Source organism: Leopardus geoffroyi, chromosome C3, assembly GCF_018350155.1.
Source record: "Leopardus geoffroyi isolate Oge1 chromosome C3, O.geoffroyi_Oge1_pat1.0, whole genome shotgun sequence".
Lineage (NCBI taxonomy): Eukaryota > Metazoa > Chordata > Mammalia > Carnivora > Felidae > Leopardus > Leopardus geoffroyi.
Genome location: NC_059338.1, coordinates 69,779,829 through 69,801,644, shown reverse-complemented (window position 1 = coordinate 69,801,644; position 21,816 = coordinate 69,779,829). Strand labels below are relative to the sequence as shown.

The following is a 21,816-nucleotide window of genomic DNA, read 5'->3' as shown; positions in this document are numbered from 1 at the left end:
GGAGACATAACTAGTAAAATGTTGCTACAGCCAAAGTCAGAGAAATGATGGCCTGTGCTCTCTTCAAGGATTTTTTATGGTTTCAGGTCTCACACTTAGGTATTTAATTCATTTTGAGTTTATTTCTGTTATGGTAAAGAAATTGATCCAGGTTCATTCTTTGGCATGTGGCTTGTCCGGTTTTCCCAACACCATTTGTTGAAGAGACTGCCTTTTCCTCACTGGATAGTCTTTCCTGTTTGTGGAAGATGAACTGACCATACAGTGGTGGATTTAATTCTGGCTTTTTGGTTCTATTCCATTGAGCTATGTGGCTATTTTTTACGCCAGTACCCACCATACTGTTTGGATTACTACAGCTTTGAAATAAAACTTGAAAGCTGAGATTGCGATACTTCCAGGTTTCCTCTTTTTCAATATTGCTTTGGCCATTCAAGGTCTTTTGTGGTTCTATTCAACGTTTAGGATTGTTTGTCTACCTCTGTGGCAAATGTTGTTGGTATGTTGACAGGGCTTGCATTACACCTGTAGATTGCTTTGGGTAGTGTAGACACTTTAAAAATATGTATTTTTCCCATCTATGAGCATTGTATGTCTTTCTCTTTCCGTCAACTTCAATTTCTTTCATAAGTGTTTTACGGTTTTCAGAGTATAGGTCTTTCAACATTTGGACCCTGTTAAAGAAATTGTGCTTTATATACACAATGGAGTACTATGTGGAAATGAGAAAGAATGAAATATTGCCCTTTGTAGCACCATGGATGGAAATGGAGAGTGTTATGCTAAGTGAAATAACCATACAGAGAATGACAGATAACATACGGTTTCACTCTTATATGGATCCCGAGAAACTTAACAGAAACCCATGGGGGAGGGGAAGGAAAAAAAAAAAAAGTTAGAGTGGAAGATAGCCAACTCATAAGAGACTCTTAAAAACTGAGAACAAACTGAGAGTCGATGGGGGTGGGAGGGAAGGGAGGGTGAGTGATGAGTATTGAGAAGTGTACCTTTTGGGATGATCACTGCATGTTGGATGGAAACCAATATGACAACAAACTTCATATATTGAAAAAAAAACTTTCAGTTCTCTATTTTGCCTCCACCTCTCCTAACCTGTGAAATCTCCAGGAAAGACCCAGTCTGAGTTTCCATAACCAAGTGTGACAGGCAGGGAATTCTCTGAAATGGTTGAAAATTGTATCTATAAACGTTACCAGAATGACTTCTAACCTCACATCTGTCACAATTGCTCAGTTTCTTTTTTTTTTTTTAAAGTTTATTTATTTTTTGGACAGAGAGAGACAGAGCATGAATGGGGGAGGGGCAGAGAGAGAGGGAGACACAGAATCGGAAACAGGCTCCAGACTCTGAGCCATCAGCCCAGAGCCCGACGCGGGGCTCGAACTCACGGACCGCGAGATCGTGACCTGGCTGAAGTCGGATGCTTAACCGACTGCGCCACCCAGGCGCCCCACAATTGCTCAGTTTCAACACACAGGAAACAACAAAGGTTGCTCAGGGTGTGGGAAAAAAAAAACCCGTGTGCACTGGTCATGGGATGTAAATTGGTATCGCCACAATGAAAGCCAGTAAGGAAGGGCCTCAACAAATTAAAAATACAAATACCATAGGATCCAGTAATTCCACTACTGGGTATTTATTTACCCAAGGGAAATGGGAATACTAATTTGAAAAGATATATGCACCCCTATCTTTATTATAGCATTATTTACAATCGGCAAGATATGGAAGCAACCCAAGTGTCCACCAATACTTTAACAGACCACACACATACACACACACACATACACACACACAATGGAATATTACGCCGCTATAAAACAGAATGAGATCGTGCCATCTGAAACATCATGGATATACCTAGACGGTAGGAGGCTAAGTGAAATAAGTCAGACAGAAAAAGACAAATCCTATATGGTTTCATTTCTATGTAGAATCTAAAAAAGGGGAACAAATGAACAAACAGAGAAAAAGCAGAAACAGACCCATAAATGCAGAGATTTGACTCTTGCCAGAAGGGAGGGGAGGTGGGGGGATGGACAAAATGGGTGAAGGGGAGAGGGAAGTTCAGGGTTCGAGTTATAGAATGAATAAATCACAAGGCTCAAAGGTACAGCATGGGGAATCTAGTCAGTGGTATCGTAATAGCACCATATATTAACAGATGGGAGCTACGCTTATGGCGAGCATGATGGAACATCCAGAGTTCTTGCATCACATATTACATTGTGTGTCAGGTAGACCTCCATTTAAGTAAATATATCCAAGTAAAATTTCTGTGTTACGAATGGTAGTACTAACTAGAGATTAAAAGATTAAAAGTTCCCAAGGCCACATTTGTTCCTACACTGGTCTTGCCTTATTTAGGTCCATAATAACTAGGAAGACCTTCCAAGCCTTCAGGGGCATTTAGCTACCCAAGGAGAGAGACTGCGATCAAAATGGTCCAGGTAGTTGTGCCTCTATTTCTTTATACACTGCCTGAATATTTTCTTCCCTATGAGCTCCCACTCCTACATCACTCTTCAGCACGGTTCTGTGGCATTTCCCAACCTTTCAATCTTTAGCCTATGAAGGCACAGACTCCTACAAGGATGGGCTCAAATGACCGAGGGTAGGAGCCATGTCCTGCTCCTGGAGAACAAGCTAATTGGGAGTCTCAGTCATCCACACAGTCACCTCAACATAGGCATGTTATCACCGATCCAGATGAAGCTCCCTTACTGATTTGACAAGTCAGTCCTACCCCTGCCCAGCCCTACAGGTACATGAGAAGGGCATCACAGATTTAGGAAAAGAGGTGGAGTGAGGAGAAAGCTTGCCTTGGGCCATAAATCTCTGTAGTTCAGAATCTCCACCCCCACCCCCAATTCCTTGAGAGGACCTAAGTCATCCTCCCCAAGTTCGGAAGGGAGTAGATGATATCATATTTCTATTTGCTGTAAACAGACTCTTCCCAGCAGCTCAAATGATTTTTAATCTCTCTCATCAGAACATCTGAGGTATGCTCGCACCTTCAATGAAACCAACACACACAAAAGCAGAAACCTGGTCAGGACACTCTTGAACACTTTATTTGAATATGCTATTCTAAACAACTCCCCTAATCCTAGGTCCTTCATTCCTGTCATTCACCTTTATCTCACTTGGCATAAACCCCCATATTCTGACATCTTTTCTAAAACTCTTATTCCTATCCAACTCAGTGTTGTTCTTACTGAAACCTGGTCTCCTCTGCTAATTCGATTCTTACCCTCCGTCATTGTATTCATTAGACCCACTTCCCAGCTTTCTATTATTAAAACATTTGCCTGCAAGATGAACACAAAAAAACAAAGAAAGAAAGGAAGTAAAGAAAAAAAGAAAAGAACCCAAATTTAAATCTCATTTCTGTCACTTATCATATCCCACTAGGTGACTTCAATCTCTTTTGAGTTTCAAATCTCCATGGGTACAACCATTGGGTAAGGAGGTTAAACATAGGCTGAAGTACCAGAGGGTATTGTGATGAATTAATCTCTGAGGTTCACTAAATCTTGAGATTCTAAGTGCTTTTGATTGGTCTCTGGAAAAATGGAGAGTCCTTAGCTGGCACAATTGGAAAAATTAATGGAAAAATAAAATACCGAGAAAACCAGAGAAGAAAGTAAAAAGGCAAAAACACAGTATAGAAAAATCATGGGGAAAAAAATCTCCAAAAAAAGAAAAAGCTTCCTAGAACTGGTTAAGCATACTAGCCCAAAGGGAAACCAGCCTGGGAACTTAGGCAACAGAGAATCATATAGCAATATCCTCGAAATAGAAGCTGAATTTAATTAACGTAATGTAACAACTAGATATCCTTCCCTTACAGAAAACTCATGTGTCTCAAGAAGAGGAGATATTACAACATCTAAGGATATGCCTGGCTTGATCTTGCTTATTATGTAAAAGCCGTGACACCATGGTCATAGCTGACATCCACCCTAAAATCTCGGATGGTAAAAACAAGGGATTTGTTACCACTGCACTAATTACTTTTGCTACCACTACTGGTCAAATATATAAGGCCAAATGCTTGGACTAACCTGGGTTCTTAAGAAAACCCTAAATTAGAGTTCTGACATCACTAGCTTTGGCATTCTGAGTTGATCTGCCCTAGGATCTGTATCTTCATCTTAGTGCTGCTGAGGAACCAGAGAATGGGTGTGGAAGCTACACAAGCTGACGGGAAAACCCCTCAGTTACTCATTAACTATGGAATCATGGGTCGAGTAATCAACCTCCCTGAACCACAGTTGTGAAAGTAATAAAAAGTAGGCTACAATAACACAGATAACTTTGCAAAGCTATGCAATGACTGTATAACTTTACAGATGTTATGTATAGGATATAGTGTCTAATCCAGGGTAGAACACTCAACAACTGATTTTGTTCTCTGTATTCCCTTAGGAAACACGTAATTTTCAGTTCATTCCTTTCCTTTCCTTTCCTTTCCTTTCCTTTCCTTTCCTTTCCTTTCCTTTAATTTTCTGTTTCATTTCATTTCATTCCTTTATACTTTGAGAGTGAGTGCACACAGAAGGAGGGAATGATATCCCAAGTAGGCTGTCAGTGCAAAACCCGACGTGGGGCTTGAACTCACAAACCTGAGTTAAAATCAAGAGTCACACCCTTAACCGACTGAGCCCCCAGGTGCCCCAACAAATGTCATTTTTACAAATCCATAAAAATCCTACCTGGATATAGAGTCTTCCTCAGGATTCTTATCTGCTCCTAAAGAAGAAAGCAAAAGACATGGTAAATCAACAATTGAAAAATAGAGGAAATTACAAGTGTACGGCTTATGATTTGTCAAAAAGTATTGCTTTGGGACCACACCTGGAAACCACACTACACTGAATGGTTATTATGCTATTGGTAGGCTTAAAGCACTAAGAAATCTTACTTTCTCCTCTATATTGACCAAAAGCAAGAATAGGTTTTATCGGAATTTGACACCTACAGGTGAACTGATGTTTACAATGACCATCACTGACTGACTCTATGACACTGGAGGAAAATGGTATCATTAGGAGAATGATGATCATAAACTGACAATGTCAAACTGAAACTAGCATGATTTTTCTGGACCTCCACTATGAGAGGAGTTAAAAGAGAGTATGTTGACTTTGCAGTCACACGGCAGAACTTCCCCAGCCCTTCAGTAGGGACTGTTCAGATTTAGGATGAAACACCCCCTCACAAAGTGAGCTCTATAGAGCTAGAGCTCTATAGCTATTGTACTTTGCTGCATGGCCAAACCATAGCAAACAGACTCTCCCTGGCCTTATTTCCAATGGCAAGGTAAGTAAGAAGGATTTGGCATTCCAGTTTGATATCGTTCTAACCTCTTGAGGCTGTCTCCTTCCATTGCTAGAGAGTCTAACTAGACCCACCGCACATCACAGAGGAGGATGATCCTACTGTGAGTGCTGTGTAGTGGTTCATGATGTCATTTTTCTCAACCCTCCCCATTAGGTGACACACATCTAGAGAAATCATGCTTTTTTCATGGAAGGCAGAGGTCATCAGATCCTCTACTGATGAGCAACTAAACAAAACAAAGGGAAAAGAATATCTTAAATGCCTACATTCAATTGCCGGGGAATTTTAATTTTCTAAACATTCAACGATATCCACTGTATGATTCTTACTATATGACACTCTGGAAAGAGCAAGACTATGGAGGTAAGGGTTGGGGTGAATGTAGGGATAAAGGGGCACAGCACAGAGGACTTTTAAGGCAGTGAAACTCTTTCACACGATACCACAAAGGTGGTTTCACATCATTACACATTTGTGAAAACTCATAGAATGTATAACACCAAGGCTGAACACTAATGCAAATTAGAGACTTTGCCTGAAAATGATGACTTAGTGTCCATATAAAATGTATCACAGTTCTCAGGGTGCCTGGGTGGCTCAGTTGGTTCAGCATCCAAGTCTGGATGTGAGCTCAGGTCATGATGTCACAGTTCATTGGATCAAGTCCTGCATCAGGCTCTGTGTTGACAGCACAGGATTCTTTCTCCCCTCTCTCTCTGCCCCTTTGCTGCTCACACACATGCATGCTCTCTCGCTCAAAATTAAACAAAGGAATTGAAAAAAATATACTACTAAAATGGACCACTGTCGTGCAAGATGTTGACAACAACAGGGGAGGCTAGGCATGTACGGGAGCATGGTATGGTATATGGAGACTCTCTGTACTTTCTATTATATTTTGCTGTGAACTTAAAACTGCTGTGAAAAATAAGGCTAATTAAATGTATAAAACAGGGGCGCCTGGGTGGCGCAGTCGGTTAAGCGTCCGACTTCAGCCAGGTCACGATCTCGTGGTCCGGGAGTTCGAGCCCCGCGTCAGGCTCTGGGCTGATGGCTCAGAGTCTGGAGCCTGTTTCCGATTCTGTGTCTCCCTCTCTCTCTGCCCCTCCCCCGTTCATGCTCTGTCTCTCTCTGTCCCAAAAATAAATAAACGTTGAAAAAAAAATAGGAAAAAAAAAGAATGAAAAAAAAATGTATAAAACAACCACAACAACAAAACACGGTATCCATTGAAGCTACTCTTTGCATATATTAACGCATGATACAGTCACCTTAAAAATTAAGATAGAGATCAAAGTAACACAATATGGAGACTCTCTCCCATATGGAAGTATATGAAAATACATAAAGCAATACACAAAAATACAAAAGTTATTCATATACTTAGGCAAGAAAACAATTGGTGAATATGATCAAATATCTTATAACTATAAACAGGGATTGAGCACTATATGAATCAAACCTGGGTTTTCCACATAATTAAGAGATTTTATTCTAATTTTAAATCCAAAATCATTATGTTGATCGTATCTTAGAATCATAATGAAAACTTAATCACATAAAAAAAGATTATAACGACCTAATATTGCCTTAGTAATTTTTGTACAAATACCTACTTCATATGGATGATGAAACTGAAAGCAGTACCATGGTAACCATCATGTTACTTGCTAGTAAAATAAAATTTGAAGACAGCACCAAAAATGACGTCAAGGCTATAATTCCTATGAAGAACAGGTTTCATTCAGCAGGCCAAAGATGGCTACCCTCAGAACATCCTACTTGAATGACTGGCCCTTGGTTGTTCCCTGGGATCTTGGATTTAAGGACGGTTCCCACCATTCCCTAGCTGCTTAAGAGTGGCTCACTCTGCCTAAGTGCTGGTACAATCAATGTGCTTAAGGCCGTGCACTTGATTTCCTTCTGAAAAGCTGGAATTTTGGGACATGCTAAGGAGAAGATGCCTATGTGATTAGCATTTAATGAGAACTCGGGCACTGAGTATCCATAAGCCTCGTACTGGCAGACAATATTTCACTTGTGCTGTCCTAATTTGATGTTGGAGGAATTAAGCACATCCTGCTAACTCCATAGAGAAAAGATTCCTGGAAGCCTGTGCTTGGTCTCCTCTGGCCTTCACCCCATGCACCTTTTCTTTGTGCTGATTGGCCTTTCTAGCCTCTCCCCATACCAAACCACAGGCATGAGTACAACTATATGCTGAGGTCTGGGAGCTCTTCTTGTCAATAATCAAATCTGGGTGTTGTTGGGATGCCTCTAACACAACGGCGTTATATGAATTTTTTATTATTTGGGTTGATGTGTTACACGTGGTTACAGTCAGAAGGCTATGTCACAGAATATCTTTCTTGGAAAATCTTTTTCTTGGCATTTGCCTTGAAAATTCCTACATTCCTATATATCCATTTGAAGAAAGGTTTAAAAAGAATAGATGAAATCATGATGTCAGAATGTGTGAAACAAGCAACAACCCTATTTTACTCAGAAGGAAAAAAAAAGAGAATCCTGGTGGTTGCCACTATGTTCTACCATATACAAGTTCCTCTCAAATATGAAAAATTAGTTAATTTTCTCCAACTAACTAGGACTAAGTTTACTTTTCTGGCAGATAGGAATCAAAAGAAGTAACAGGGATTGTTCCAGAAAAACAGAACTATCAGACTCAGCAAAAAAACATACTGCTGAGTTTTTTGTTTGTTTGTTTGTTTCGTTTCCTTAATTTCTTAGAAAACAGAGACAGGTGCAAGGTGGTATCTCAGTGTGGTTTTGATTTGTATGGCCATCTGGATGTCTTCTTTGGAGCAGTGTCTATTCATGTCTTTTGCCCATTACTTCACTGGATTACTTGTGTTCCGGGTGTTGAGTTTGAGAAGTTCTTTGTAGATTTTGGATACTAACCCTTTATCTGATCTGTCATTTGCAAATACCTTCTCCCATTCTGTCGGTTGCCTTTTAGTTTTGGTGATTCTTTCCTTCACTGTGCAGAAGCTTTTTATTTTGATGAGGTCCCCCTAGTTCATTTTTGCCTTTGTTTCCCTTGCCTCCGGAGACGTTTTGAATAAGAAGTTGCTGTGGGCAAGATCAAAGAGGGTTTTGCCTGCTTTCTCCTCGAGGATTTTGATGGCTTCCTGTCTTCCATTGAGGTCTTTCATCCATTTTGAGGTTATTTTTTGTGTGATGAACACCTTTTTATGTGAACATGTTTTGATTTCTCTTGGGTATATACCTATAAATACAGTTGCTAGTTCATATGGTAACTCTGTTAAATAAACCTTTTTTGTTTGTTTGTTTTTGTTTTGTTTTTTCAACCTTTTGAGGGGGGACAGGCACCTGGGTGGCTCAACCGGTTGAGTGGCCGGCTCTTGATTTCAGCTCAGGTCATTATCTCAGGGTTGTGGAATCGAGTCCTACATTGGGCTCTGCTCTGAGCATGGAGCCTGCTTGGGATTCTCTCCCTCCCTCTCCTCTGTTCCTCTACCCTACTTGTGCACTCTCTCTCAAATAAGTTTAAAACAATTGTTTTTCTAGTTTAACCTTTTGAGGAACTGCCAGACTGTTTCCAAAGTGGCAGCAACATTACATTTTCATCAGCAGTTTTTGAGAGTTCCCATTTTCCTGATTCTTGCCAATGTTTGTCATTATCTGTTGCTTTTATGGTAGCAATTCTAGTGGCTATGAAATGGCATCTTGTGGTTTTTGGTTTGCATTTTTTTACAACTAATGATGTTGAACGTGTCTCTTTTACTTTTGAGAGAGACAGTGTGAGCAGGGGAGGGGCAGAGAGAGAGGGAGACACAGAATCTGAAACAGGCTCCAGGCTCCCAGCTGTCAGCACAGAGCTCGATGAGGGGCTCGAACTCACGAACCGTGAGATCGTAACCTGAGCCCAAGTCAGAAGCTTAACTGACTGAGGCACCCAGGCACCCCGAACATCTCCCTTTTAACGTGATTATTATCCATTTCTGTATCGTCTTTAAAGAACTAATCCATTCTTTTTCCCGTTTTTATATTGGATTGTCTTTTCGTTATTGGAAGAGTTATTTAAATATCCTACATACAAATCACTTAGCAGATACAGGATATTCAGGTATTCTTCTCCTATTTAGTCACTTGCCTATTCACTTTCTTGATGGTGATATTTGAAGCATAGTAGTTTTTAATTTGGATGAAGTAAACTTAATCTGCTTTTGTCTTTTGGTGTCATGTCTAAGAAATCATTGTCTAATCCAGTCACAAACATATACACGTAAGCTTTTTTCTAAGAGTTTTATCATTTTAGCTCTTAGAAATTAAGTTAATTTTGTATATATGCTATGGGGTAGAGGCCTGATTTTATTACTTTGCATGTGGATATCCATTTGTCCCAGTACCGTTTGTTACAAAGACTAGTCTTATTCCATTTAATTGTCTGGCACCCTTGTGGAAAATCAGTTCACTATAATGTGAGAGTTTATGTTTAGATGCTCAATGTTAATACATTGATCTATATGTCTGTCCTTATGCCAGTACCATATCAAATTTTATGAAAACTTTTTCCTAGTTATCTTGCAAATTACCAGTCCCTTATGTAATAATAAAAAGTCAATGTAGTAGAACTTAACTTTGCTCCTATAGAGATTTTTGCTTCTTGAAGGACCCTTTCGCCAGCCTATGCCTTGCTGACCCCATGACTCGATGTGAAGTCAGGCTCAAAAAGATAAAATGCTCTTTCTTTAGTGTGTTCAGACATTTATTTATTTATTTATTTATTTATTTATTTATATTTATATATTTTTTAGTGCGTGCACAAGCAGGACAAGGGGGTGTGTACGGAGAGAAAGAGAGAGAGAGAGAGAGAAAGAGGAGAGAGGAGAGAGAATTTTTAGCAGGCTTCACACTTAGTGTGGAGGCTGACAGGGGTCTTGATCCCATGACACTGGCTCAACTGACTGAGCCACCCAGCTTCCCCGCCTGTGCAAACTTTTACTGTCTCAGTCAGTGCTGCCCACTTTCATTTCCATCAGATCTTGGCCATAGGATCTCTTGACTCAGTCTACCGTTTACTTCATTATGTTTTATTATCTCATTATAATGCATAGACTCATCCATAGTTTTCACCATCTAGGAAGGAAAAGATTAACTCTGGGCTATTCCTCTTTCCTGTGAAGCAATCTTGCTAACCCATCATCTTGCAATTCACAATGAGATCCTCTTCTGACCTGGTTCTTGTGTGTAACACTGGTGTTAATCCTGTTCTTGGCACAGAACCTACATTCTTGGAAAACACAGTAGCCTGTTTCCCCTTCTTTCACTTAAATAGAAAGATATGCATAGCTATATTTTATAGCTCAGTGTATAATTAATGGAATAAACATTACATCATTCAAATAATACAGTTGTGCAAAGTGAGGTAGTATTAAGTTGATTTATCAGAGACAAATAGTAGATTGGTAATTTGGATGACAACAAACTTTTGAAGCCAACTTGTATGATATGGAGAAGCATTGTGGGACAACACAAAGATGAAATGGTCTTACCTCCCCACACAAAGAAGGTTGGAATAAGGTAAAGGAGAATGTGCAGTTAATTTAAGTAGTGCTAAAGGACAGTACATTTGTTTTGCTACTTAAAAGATGAAAAATGATTCCGTGACATTCTCTTTATTTCCTCACTGAGGAAAGGAGAATGAAGATTGAGTATTCAATGGATTAAACAATACTCAAAGCTGCCTATTTCCTTTAATTGAAATCAGATCAAAGGCCCAATTTTGGCTATCAAATTGACTCTTTCTAGTTTTTCAACTATTGTGCTTCAAATCGTATGTCTCTGTGCTTCTACCTCAACTTGAGGGGACATTCTAAAGAGGCATTCTTGCTTACTTGTAAGATTGTTGGAATTGAAGGGAATCTTAGTAAAAGATCTTAGAGACAGGAAGAAGGCAGAGGAGTAGGAGGACTCTAGGCTTGCCTCATCCCACGAATACAACTAGATAACAATCAGCTCACCCTAAATACCCCAGAAATCGACCTGAAGACTGACAGAACAAACTCCACAACAAAAGGGAGAGAAGAGGCCACATCAAAGAAGGTCCTTGATGCAGAAATGTCGTCTAGAGGAGAAACAGATTCTGGCTTCTGCAGAGGGGAGGGAGTCGAGGATGTGGGTAAGGGTGAGAGAGAGGAATGCACAAGGGAACGCACAAACAGAACATTTCCCCATACCCACTGGCTTAGAAAATGAGGGGCTGCATTTTGCGAGTTCTTGCAACCAGTAGTGCATAAAGTCTGGAGTTTTAAAGGACATCCGGTTTAGCTGGTTTAGTGTCCTGAGGTACTGCACTGCTCTTGGACAGAGGGCAGGAAAACAATGTGGGAGCATATAGCATGGGTACAGTGGTCTGAAGAGTGCCTGGGGCACACAGTGGGGAGATAATTTGCTCTTCTCAGAGCACGTCCCTCAGAGGCAAAGTTCAGAGAGACCTGTCTGTAGGAACAAAGCTGCTGGCTGGCACCATCGCCTTCTCCTGCCCCTCACTACAAACATAAAGACACCTGCAGGAAGCAGTGCATTGCTAACACTGGCTACCTAACTTGCTTACACCAAACACCACCCCCTTGCACACTGGTGGAACTACCTTTCTCAATCACTCTTGCTTGAGTTCCAGCACAGCAGACCCCTCCCCCAGAAGACCAGGACAAATGCCTGCCCACTCCACATCTCCCAACCAGAGAGTTTCCCTTGGCCTCAGTTCCACTAGAGGTGGTGACACGTCTCATTTCATAAGCAGACCAGAGCACATCTAGTTAAAACTCGCTACATTCAGGCCAGGGACCAAACACTCACCAGACTAGGCAAGGAGAGCCTCTGCAGACGACTGGCCTGAAGGATAGCAGAGCCAGAACACAACAGCAGAACACATGCAGCACACACTGGTGACACTCCCTGAAGTGCTAGACCCTGGGCATTACATGACGTCTTTTTCCTAAGTCCATTACTTTCGGGAGCAGGTGACATAACTGGCTTCTCTAACACACAGAAGCTGGAAGATACTTAGACAAAATGAAAAGACAGAAGCATTTATCCCAAATGAAAGGACAGGATAAGGCCATGGCCAGAGACCTAAATGGGACAGATACAAATAACACGTCTAATGGAGAATTTAAAACCATGATCATAAAGATATTCAATGGACTTGAGAAAAGAATGGAAGACATCCGAGAGACCCTTACCACAGACATAAAGAAGCTGAAGAATCAGAGATGAAGAGTGCAGTAAAAATGAACAGCAACCTGGAAGAAGCAGAGGAACAAATTAATGACCTAGAAGACAAAGTAATGAAAAGCAGTGAAGCTGAAGAAGACAAAGAAGAATTATCCAATGCAAGAATAGACTTAAGGCACTCTGTGACTCCATCAAATGTAAAAACATTCATATTATAGGAGTCCCAGAAGAAGAAGACAGAGAGAAGGGGACAGATGATTGATTTGAAGACACAATAACTGAAAAATTCCCTAATGTGGAGAAGAAAACAGACATCCAGATCGAGGAGGCACAGAGAACTTCCATAAAAATCAACATCCAAGACATGTTGTAATTAAATTTGCAAAATATACTGCTAACATCTTCTTTTTTTTTTAGTGTTTTGTTTTTTGCTTTTTTTTTTATTTCCGTGACAAAACGCAGACACAACCAGGGGAGGGGCAGAGAGAGAGAAAGAGAGAGAGAGAGAGAGAGAGAGAGAGAGAGAGAGAGAAAGAAAGAATCCCAAGCACTCTCTGTGCTGTCGGTGCAGACCCCACTGGAGGGCTTAAACCCACGAACTGCGAGGTCGCGAGTTGAGCTAAGATCAAGTCATGCTTCACTGACTGAGCCACGCAGGTGCCCCACTGCTACAAATCTTAAAAGCAGCAAAACAAGTCATTCACTTCCAAGGGAAAACCCACAAGGCTAGCAGGAGATTTTTCAACAGAAACTTTGCAAGGCAGAAGGAAATGGCATGATATATTCAAAGTGCTGAATGAGAAAAATCTGCGGCCAAATATACTCTATCCAGTAAGGCTATCATTCATAATAGAAGGTGAGATAAAGAATTTCTCAGGCAAACAAAAATGGAAGGAGTTTGTGACCACTAAATCAGTCTGTAAGAAATATTATCGGCGACTCTGAGTGGAAAGGAGAGATCAAAAGTGACAGTATAAAGGCAGGAAATGTAAAAGCAGTAAAAATGTATATTTCTGTAAAAAAAATCGTCAAGGAATGCCCCCAAAAAGGATATACAATATAATAGCTTATCAAAACATGGGGAGGAGAAAAAAAATGAGCTCTAACTTAAGTGACCATCAACTTAATAAAGACTGCTACACGCAGAAGAGGTGATATGCAAATTAATGCTTATCATATACCAAAACCCACTAATAACGATGCAAAGAATAAAGAGAAAGAAATCCAAATATATCATGAAAGCAAATTAGAAAGACGTCAAAGGGAGAAAAACAATAAAGGATTTGAGAAAATCTCCAGAAACAACCACAAAACAAGTAGTAAAATGACAATAAATACATACCTGTCAATAATTACTTTGGATATAAATGGAATAAACACTCCAAGCAAAAGACCTAGGGTGACAGGATGGATTAAAAAACAAGACCCATCTGTATGCTGCCTATAAAAACCTCATTTTAAACATAAAGACACCTGCAGGTTGAAAGTGAGGGGATGCTTGCACTGTTGGTGGTAATGCAAACTGGTGCAGCTACTCTTGAAAAGAGTGCGTAGGTTCCTCAAAACAATTGAAAATCGAACTACCCTACGACCCCTCAATAACACTACTGGGAATTTATGCAAAGGATACAGAAATGCTGATTCATAGGGGCACATGTACTCCAATGTCTATAGCAGTGCTTTCAACAATAGCCAAATTGTGGAAAGAGCCTAGATGCCCATCAACGGATGAATGGATAAAGAGATGTGGTTTATATATACACTGGAATACTACCTGGCAAGGAGGAAGAGTGAAATCGTGCTATCTCTTGCAATGTGGATGGAACTGGAAGGTATTATGCTACATGAAATAAGTCACAGAAAGACAGATACCATATGTTTTTGCTCCTATGTGGAACTTGAGAAACGTAACAGAAGACCTTGGGGGAAGGGAAGGGGAAAAATAGTTACAAACAGAGAAGGCGAGGGGCAAACCATAGAAGATTCTTGAATGCAGAGAACAAATAGAGGGTTGATGGGGGGCGGTGGGTGAGCAGGGAAAGTGGGTGGTGGGCATTGAGGAGGGCACTTGTTGGGATGAGCCCTGGGTGTTGTCTATAAGTGATGAACCACTGGAATCTACTCCTGAAACCAAGAGCACACTATACACACTGTATGTGAGCCAAGTTGACAATGAATTCTATTTAAAAAAAAATGAAAAGCGAGGGGATGGAGAAAAATTTATCACGTTAAAAGAAAAAATAGCGATACTTTTGTTAGACAAAACAGCCCTTAAAACAAAGACTGTGGGTCACCTGGGTGCCTCAGTCATTTGAGCGACCGACTAGGTCTTGGCTCAGGTCATGATCTTATGGCTGGTGGCTTTGAGCCCAGGTTGGGCTCCAGGCTGACAGCATGGAGGCTGCTTGAAATTTTCTCTCCCCCTTTCTATGTCCGTCCCCAACTCTGTCTCTCTCAAAATAAATAAACAACCAAAACCAAAGACTGTAGCAAGAGCCAAAGAATGCTACTATATCATAATAAAGGCTACAATCCAATAGGAAGATCTGACAATTGTAAATATTTATACACCCACCACGAGAGCACTCAAGTACATAAAACATTAACCAAATAAAGGAACTAATTGATAATAAGACAGTAATAGGGTACTTTAACACCCCATTTACATCAATAGATCTTAACAAAAAAATCACCAAAAAATACATCTTAACAGAAAATCACCAAAGAAGCAGGGGCTTTGAGCCATACAGAGAAAGACAGATATCATATGTGTTCACTCTTATGTGGATCCTGAGAAACTTAACAGGAATCCATGGGGGAGGGGAAGGAAAAAATAGAGGTTAGAGTGGGAGAGAGCCAAAGCATAAGACACTCTTAAAAACTGAGAACAAACTGAGGACTGATGGGGAGTGGGATGGAGTGGAGGATGGGTGATGGGTACTGAGGAGGGCACCTGTTGGGATGAGCACTGGGTGTTGTATGGACCCAATTTGACAATAAATTTCATATATTTAAAAGAAAAAGAAAAAGAAACAATGGCTTTGAATGACAGAGCGGACCAGATTGGACTTAAGAGATTTTTTTCAGAATGTTCCCTCTTAAAACAGAATACACGTTGTTTTCAACTGTACATGGACTATTCTCAAGAATGGATCACAAACAAAAAATAGTCCTTAATTATTAAAAACAATACATGCAGGTTAAATAACATGCTACTGCACTGGAACGGCTTAAGCAAGAGATACAAGAAGAAAGTTAAAAACGTGTATACAAATGGAAATGAAAAAATAATGGTCTGAAACCTTTCAGATGCTGCAAAAGTGGTCCTAAGAGGGAAGTACATAGCAATATAAGGCTACTTCAAGGAGCAAGAAAAATTTCAAACAACCTAACCTTACACCTAAAGGAGCTAGAAAAAGAACAACAAATGAAGCCTGAAGCCAGCAGAAGAAAGCAAGTAATAATGATCAGAACAGGGGGCCATTGGGTGGGTTAACTGGTTAAGTTTCTGACTCTCGATTTTGGCTCAGGTCATGATCTCACAGTTGTGAGATTAAGCCCCGTGTTAGCCTCTCTGATGGCAGCATGGAACCTGTCTGGGATTCTCTCTCTCTCTCTCTCTCTCTCTCTCTCTCTCTCTCTCTCTCTCCCTTTCTGCCCATCCCTCACTCATGTGTGGTCTCTCTCAAAATAAAATTTAAAAAAAAGAGATTAAAGCAGAAATGAATGATAGACAAACAAAAAACAGATAATACTAGAACAGATCAATGAAACCTAGATCTGGTTCTTTGTAAAAATTAATAAAACTGATAAGATGTTAGCCAGAGTAATCAACAAGAAAATAGAAAAGACCAAAATAAATAAAACCACAAATGTGAGAGTAGAAATAAGAACTAACACCACAGAAATACAAACATTTATGAGAGAATATTGTGAAAAAATGTTTGCCAACAAGTTGGACAACTGAGAAGAAATGAATAAATTCCTGGAAATATATAACTTACCAAAATAAAACAAGAAGAAAGAGAAAACTTGAAAAAAATCAATAACCAGCAAGGAAACTGAATCAGGAATCAAAAAACTCTCAACAAACACAAGTCTAGGACCAGATGACTTCAGATGTAAATTTTAACATGTAAAGAACATGTAATACAAAAAGAAAGAAAGAAAAGAAAAGAAAAAAGAAAGTTTAACCTATCCTTTTCAAATTGTTCCAGAAAAACATGAAAGAAAGGGAAACTTCCAAATTCATTCTATGCCAGCTTTACCCTGATACCAAAGCCAGATAAAGATGCCACAAAGAGAATTACAGGAGGCCAGCATCTCTGATGAACATGCAAAAATCTTCAACAAAATAAGCAAAATGAATCCAACAATACATTAAAAAATCATTCACGGGGGGCAAGGGCAGCTGGGTGGCTTAGTCAGGTAAGCATCCAACTTCAGCTCAGGTTACGATCTCATGGTCCATCGTTTTGAGCCCAGTGTCAGGCTCTGTTGACAGCTTGGACCCTGGAGCCTATTTCAGATTCTGTGTTTCCCTCTCTCTCTGTCCCTCCCCTGCTTGTGCTCTTTCTCAAAAATAAATACACATTAAAAAAAATCATTCACTATAACCAAATGGGATTTATCCCTGGTTTGCAGGGGTGGTTCAATATTTGCAAATCAATGAATGTGATACCTCATATTAATTTTCAAAAAAAGAATAAAATCATATCATTGCAATAGACGCAGAAAAAGAATTTGACAAACTATAACATCCATTCATGATACAAACCTCAACAAAGTAGGCTTAGAGGAACCATACCTCAACATAATAAAGGCCATATATGGAAAATGAGCAGCTAATATGATCCTAACTGGGGAAAACCTGAGAGAAAAACTTCTTAGATCTTGCTTCTAGTTATCTGCTTCTTCTCATTAGCACCATTGGTTGTTAATAAATTAATCTTGACAATTATTATATCCTACATAATGGAGAACAATTTCTCCTTTACAGGTTTATGTGTCTTATCTCTTTTTTTTCATCCACTTTTCAATTTATCATTTTTGTTTTTTTCTTAACAAACTCCCCAAAGGTTAGATTTCTTTTGTTCACAAATCTGTTAGGAAAAGTGTGGCCAGGACAGCTAGTCTCTGCCCCGCTCAGCTTCAGGTGGGGCAACTGAAAGGTTTGGGGCTGGATCCATTTGAAGATTTGTTCACTAACGTCTGGTGGTTGATGCTGGCTGTTGCCTGGGACTTCAGTTCAGGAGGCAGCAGAAACACTTAAACTGACACACCTAGATCCTCTTTGTGGCCTAGGTTTCCTCACTAGATGGGGAGCTAGATTCCAAGTAAGCAGCCTGAGATACAGAGCAAGGCAGAATCGCCTTTTGTCACCTAGGCTTGGAATACACACAGGATCATAGTCACATATTCTGTTCATTAGGAGCAAATCACTAAGGTTGTTCCATGGCCTTTTTTTAATGGAATTAATATTTAAAACCTATGGACACCTTTAAAAAGTAGTATAATTTATCCCCTGGCCACAGATGTTTGTATTCCTCCCACCTGAAAAATACATTCACTCCCCTCCCCCTCCAATACCTCCTGCAAGTCGCAGTTATCATGGCATCAGGTTCAGGGCTTGAGTCCAAGATCTTACCATCTTAATCAGGTGCAGTGGGGATAAGCTGCCTGGGTTATGGTATCTCAAGTATAGCCCCTTGAGTGCAAGGGTTCTCAATATGAGGACTTGAGAACGAAAGAGACAGTTATTTACCACTCACAAATGCAACATTCTAGTCAACTGCTGAAGACTCACTCATTCAGAAAAAGAAGATGGGAAGCACCCTAGTCCATAAGAGTTTTGAAATATAGCCTGATGCATGCTGTCAGTTCTTAAGTTAGGACTTAGTCCTAACCACGGGAATACTTTCTCCATGTCTCTTCCCTTTCTTTACTCTTTGAGCTCTTGGTTCCTTCCTTTTCATAAGGAATGACCTGTATTTGCAGCTGTTTTTTCATCCTGCTTCCTCCCTGTGGGACTTGTAAGACCCAAAGGCCTCTTTACATTTTGCACTATTTGGTCTCTTTTAGTCCAAGGTAGCAAATAGTATGTTTGCTACTATATATCTCTTACCTTTTTTAGTTTTCTGTAAATAATACTGGATTTCATGCCGTGTTTTAGCAAAGCGAGCCTCCCAAGTCCTTTTGAGATCAGCTTTTCACTTCAGGTTTCCTGTGAAGCTCTTATAGGAGAATGCCTTTAAAATTCATCTACTCTTGGGGCTCCTGGCTGGCTCAGTGGGTAGAGCATGTGACACTTGATCTCTGGGTGCTGAATTTAAGCCTCATGTCGGGTGTGGAACCTACTTTAAAAAAAATCTTATACTCTTTTTTTTTCTGTTTTTTTTTTTTTTTTAACGTTTATCTATTTTTGAGACCTAGAGAGACAGAGCATGAATAGGGGAGGGGCAGAGAGAGAGGGACACACAGAATCCGAAATGGGCTCCAGGCTCTGAGATGTCAGCACAGAGCCTGACGCGGGGCTCGAACCCACGGACTGTGAAATCATGACCTGATCCGAAGTCTGACGCTTAACCGACTGAGCCACCCAGGCGCACCAAAATCTTATACTCTTAAGATCCTTAAAGAAATTGGAGGCATACCTTAAATCTTTCTGTTTTCCTGGTAGCACCCTGGAGTTTCTCTGAATCCAAAAGCCATATCTTTATTTTAGCATTATTTGACAGTTCAACATGTAGAAAGGCTGTAAATGAGAAACAGATACTTGAACCCAGTAAGTCCTGGTTCCTTTCAGTTGCATAGTCTTTCCTTAGTTTCTCTTTCCTATCCGTTTTACTTTCAGGTATTTTGTAGCATGACTTCCCTTTCCTCCAGTGTCATTTTCTTCACTTGCTTAGAAACCCTTGCTGTCAGCCTCTTCACAGGCCATCAGGTTTCCACTAAGAGTCTTGTGGAGGCCCTTTTTGGGTCTCATTCTTACGCTTTTCTACATCTTTCCAGGTTCGACCTACCTCCTGGTTCAAAGGAAGTTTAGTTTTAGTTTTTTTTTGAATAGCAGCACACCATTTTTAGTATCAGTATCTGTGGTAGTAATTTACTGCTGCATAATAAGCCACCTCAAAACCTAGTCGTTCAAAACAGCATTTCTCTTGTTCACCAATTTTAGTTTAGGCAAAGCAGAGTAGGGCAACTCATTTCTTCTTCATTTGGCATCAGCTGGCATAACTGGAAGCCAGAGACTAGAATCGTCTAAAGGCTTGTTCATGCACGTGTTTGGCTGTTGAGGCTGGCCTTTGGCTACGACGTTGGCTAGTCTCAGCTGGAGTATCTACCTGAAGACTCACTAAGTAACCTGGGATTCCTCACAACGTGGTGGCTGCGTTCTAAGGGTGAGCTTCCCTAGAGAAAGAAAGTCAGATGGAAGCTGTATCACATTTTCTAAGCTGGCCTTAAAAATCACAGCAGTTCTGCATATTCTGTTCACTAGAAACCAGTTACTGAAGCCAGCATATATTTAAGGGGAGGGATTTTCACAGAAGTATCAACGAATTTATAAAACCACCACATCCACTCACCTTGTCTTACCAATCATATAGAATGGATGGAAGTCCTTCCCAACTCAGCATCACTGAAACTCCAGCCAGTTTTGTTGTTGTGGTTGTTTTTGTTTAGTATGCTCTCTTATGTTCTAGAAAGTAACAAAGGATTACAAGATAACAGTATTGAATTAAAAAACTTTTTTGCCTCAAAAACATATTTGGATCATCCAATTAAAGTTTTATACTGGGAGATGTGATTTCTTAACACATCCCGGAGAATCATTTCTCCTGGGTATGCAGTTCAAATTAGCATAAAACATTTGCAGTTCAGAAACAGGCCGTGGCATTAGAAGCATTACTTATAGATTCATGAATTAGAGCCTTATTTCCAGAGTCTTATCTTGGGACGTATTTTTTGACTTGGGCATACATAAGTCAATACGAGATTGCTAAAACGTCTTTAAAAGTTATGGAGTGTTAAGATGGGGGAAGGGCTAAGAGACTTTCTCCTAAGAGGGGACTTATTTTATGAAAGAAAGATATGAAAAAATCATAGAGAAATAAAAGTATAGAATCAAGTGCAAATGTTGTGTACTAAAGAGAATGATAGCAAAGATCTATTTCAGTAACACCTGATGTCTTTAACGTGTCTCTTGATTTTCTGACTTGTTTAAGGTTCCACATTCTAAGACAGGTAACATTTTATTGCAAATGAGTTTATTTAAAAATTTGAGTGCCTGGCTGGCTCAGTTACTCTTGATCTTGAGATTGTGAGTTCAAGCCTCACACTGGGCATAGAGATTACTTAAAATCTGAAGAATAAATTTTGATAGTAGTTTTGAGTTAGACCCTTTTCACTCCACTTCCAAACTATAGTGTTTTATTCATGCAGGCTGATGTCTTTACAACAGAACTAGAAACTACATCTTCAAAATGTCTACACCTGGATGCAAAAAATCAAGTTCTCCAACAAGAGTTATTATCAATGAAAGCTTTCGAAGAAGAACGTGAAAAACTAGAGAGCAACAACAAGAAGTTACAGCAAGAAGTAGTAAAATTGAAACAATTTATGGAAATGAATATGGTAGAATGCAGTCAAGTGGAGCAGTATAAACGGGTGATTGAAGAAAGAGCACGACTGGACATAGAAGGAAAATTACACCAAGTCAGCTTGTTTTTACAGGTTAATTGATTGATCTGTAATGTGCTTTAATTCATTTCACTGCAAATTACATTTTGGATAGATGTATTGTAGGGGTTTCCTCTACTTGCTTTATGGTAATTTGTAGATTTCTGGAGGCATTTGTTCCTCCCTTTAAAGATTTCAGTTTTCATCATTATTCCTACTAAATCGAGAGGATAAGAAAAAAATGATGATTTAAACAACTAGTCTCACTATGAAGAGGAAAAGAAAAATTATGATTTAAAAATTGCACTGTACTTGGATTATTCTTAAGTTTATTGTTGACTTTTAAAATTTTCTCATTGATTCTATTATTTGAATTATCAGATTGCGTGAATACTAATACAGGAATGATTGAACTTTAATTTTATAAATCATGTTTAATTCAGTTGACATTGATGATAAATATTTTACACTTGAACTCTTTTTCATTTAAAATTTCTCTCTGAAACATTGACTCAGAACTAAAGGAAACAGGTATAATTAATTATTCAG

At 39.6% G+C, this 21,816-nt stretch overlaps 1 protein-coding gene across 5 annotated transcripts in view; it reads right to left on the bottom strand.

Annotated features, from left to right (window-relative positions):
* Window positions 1-21,816, bottom strand: part of LOC123585329 — a 153,460-nt gene that overhangs the window by 28,937 nt on the left and 102,707 nt on the right. The window lies entirely within an intron of this gene.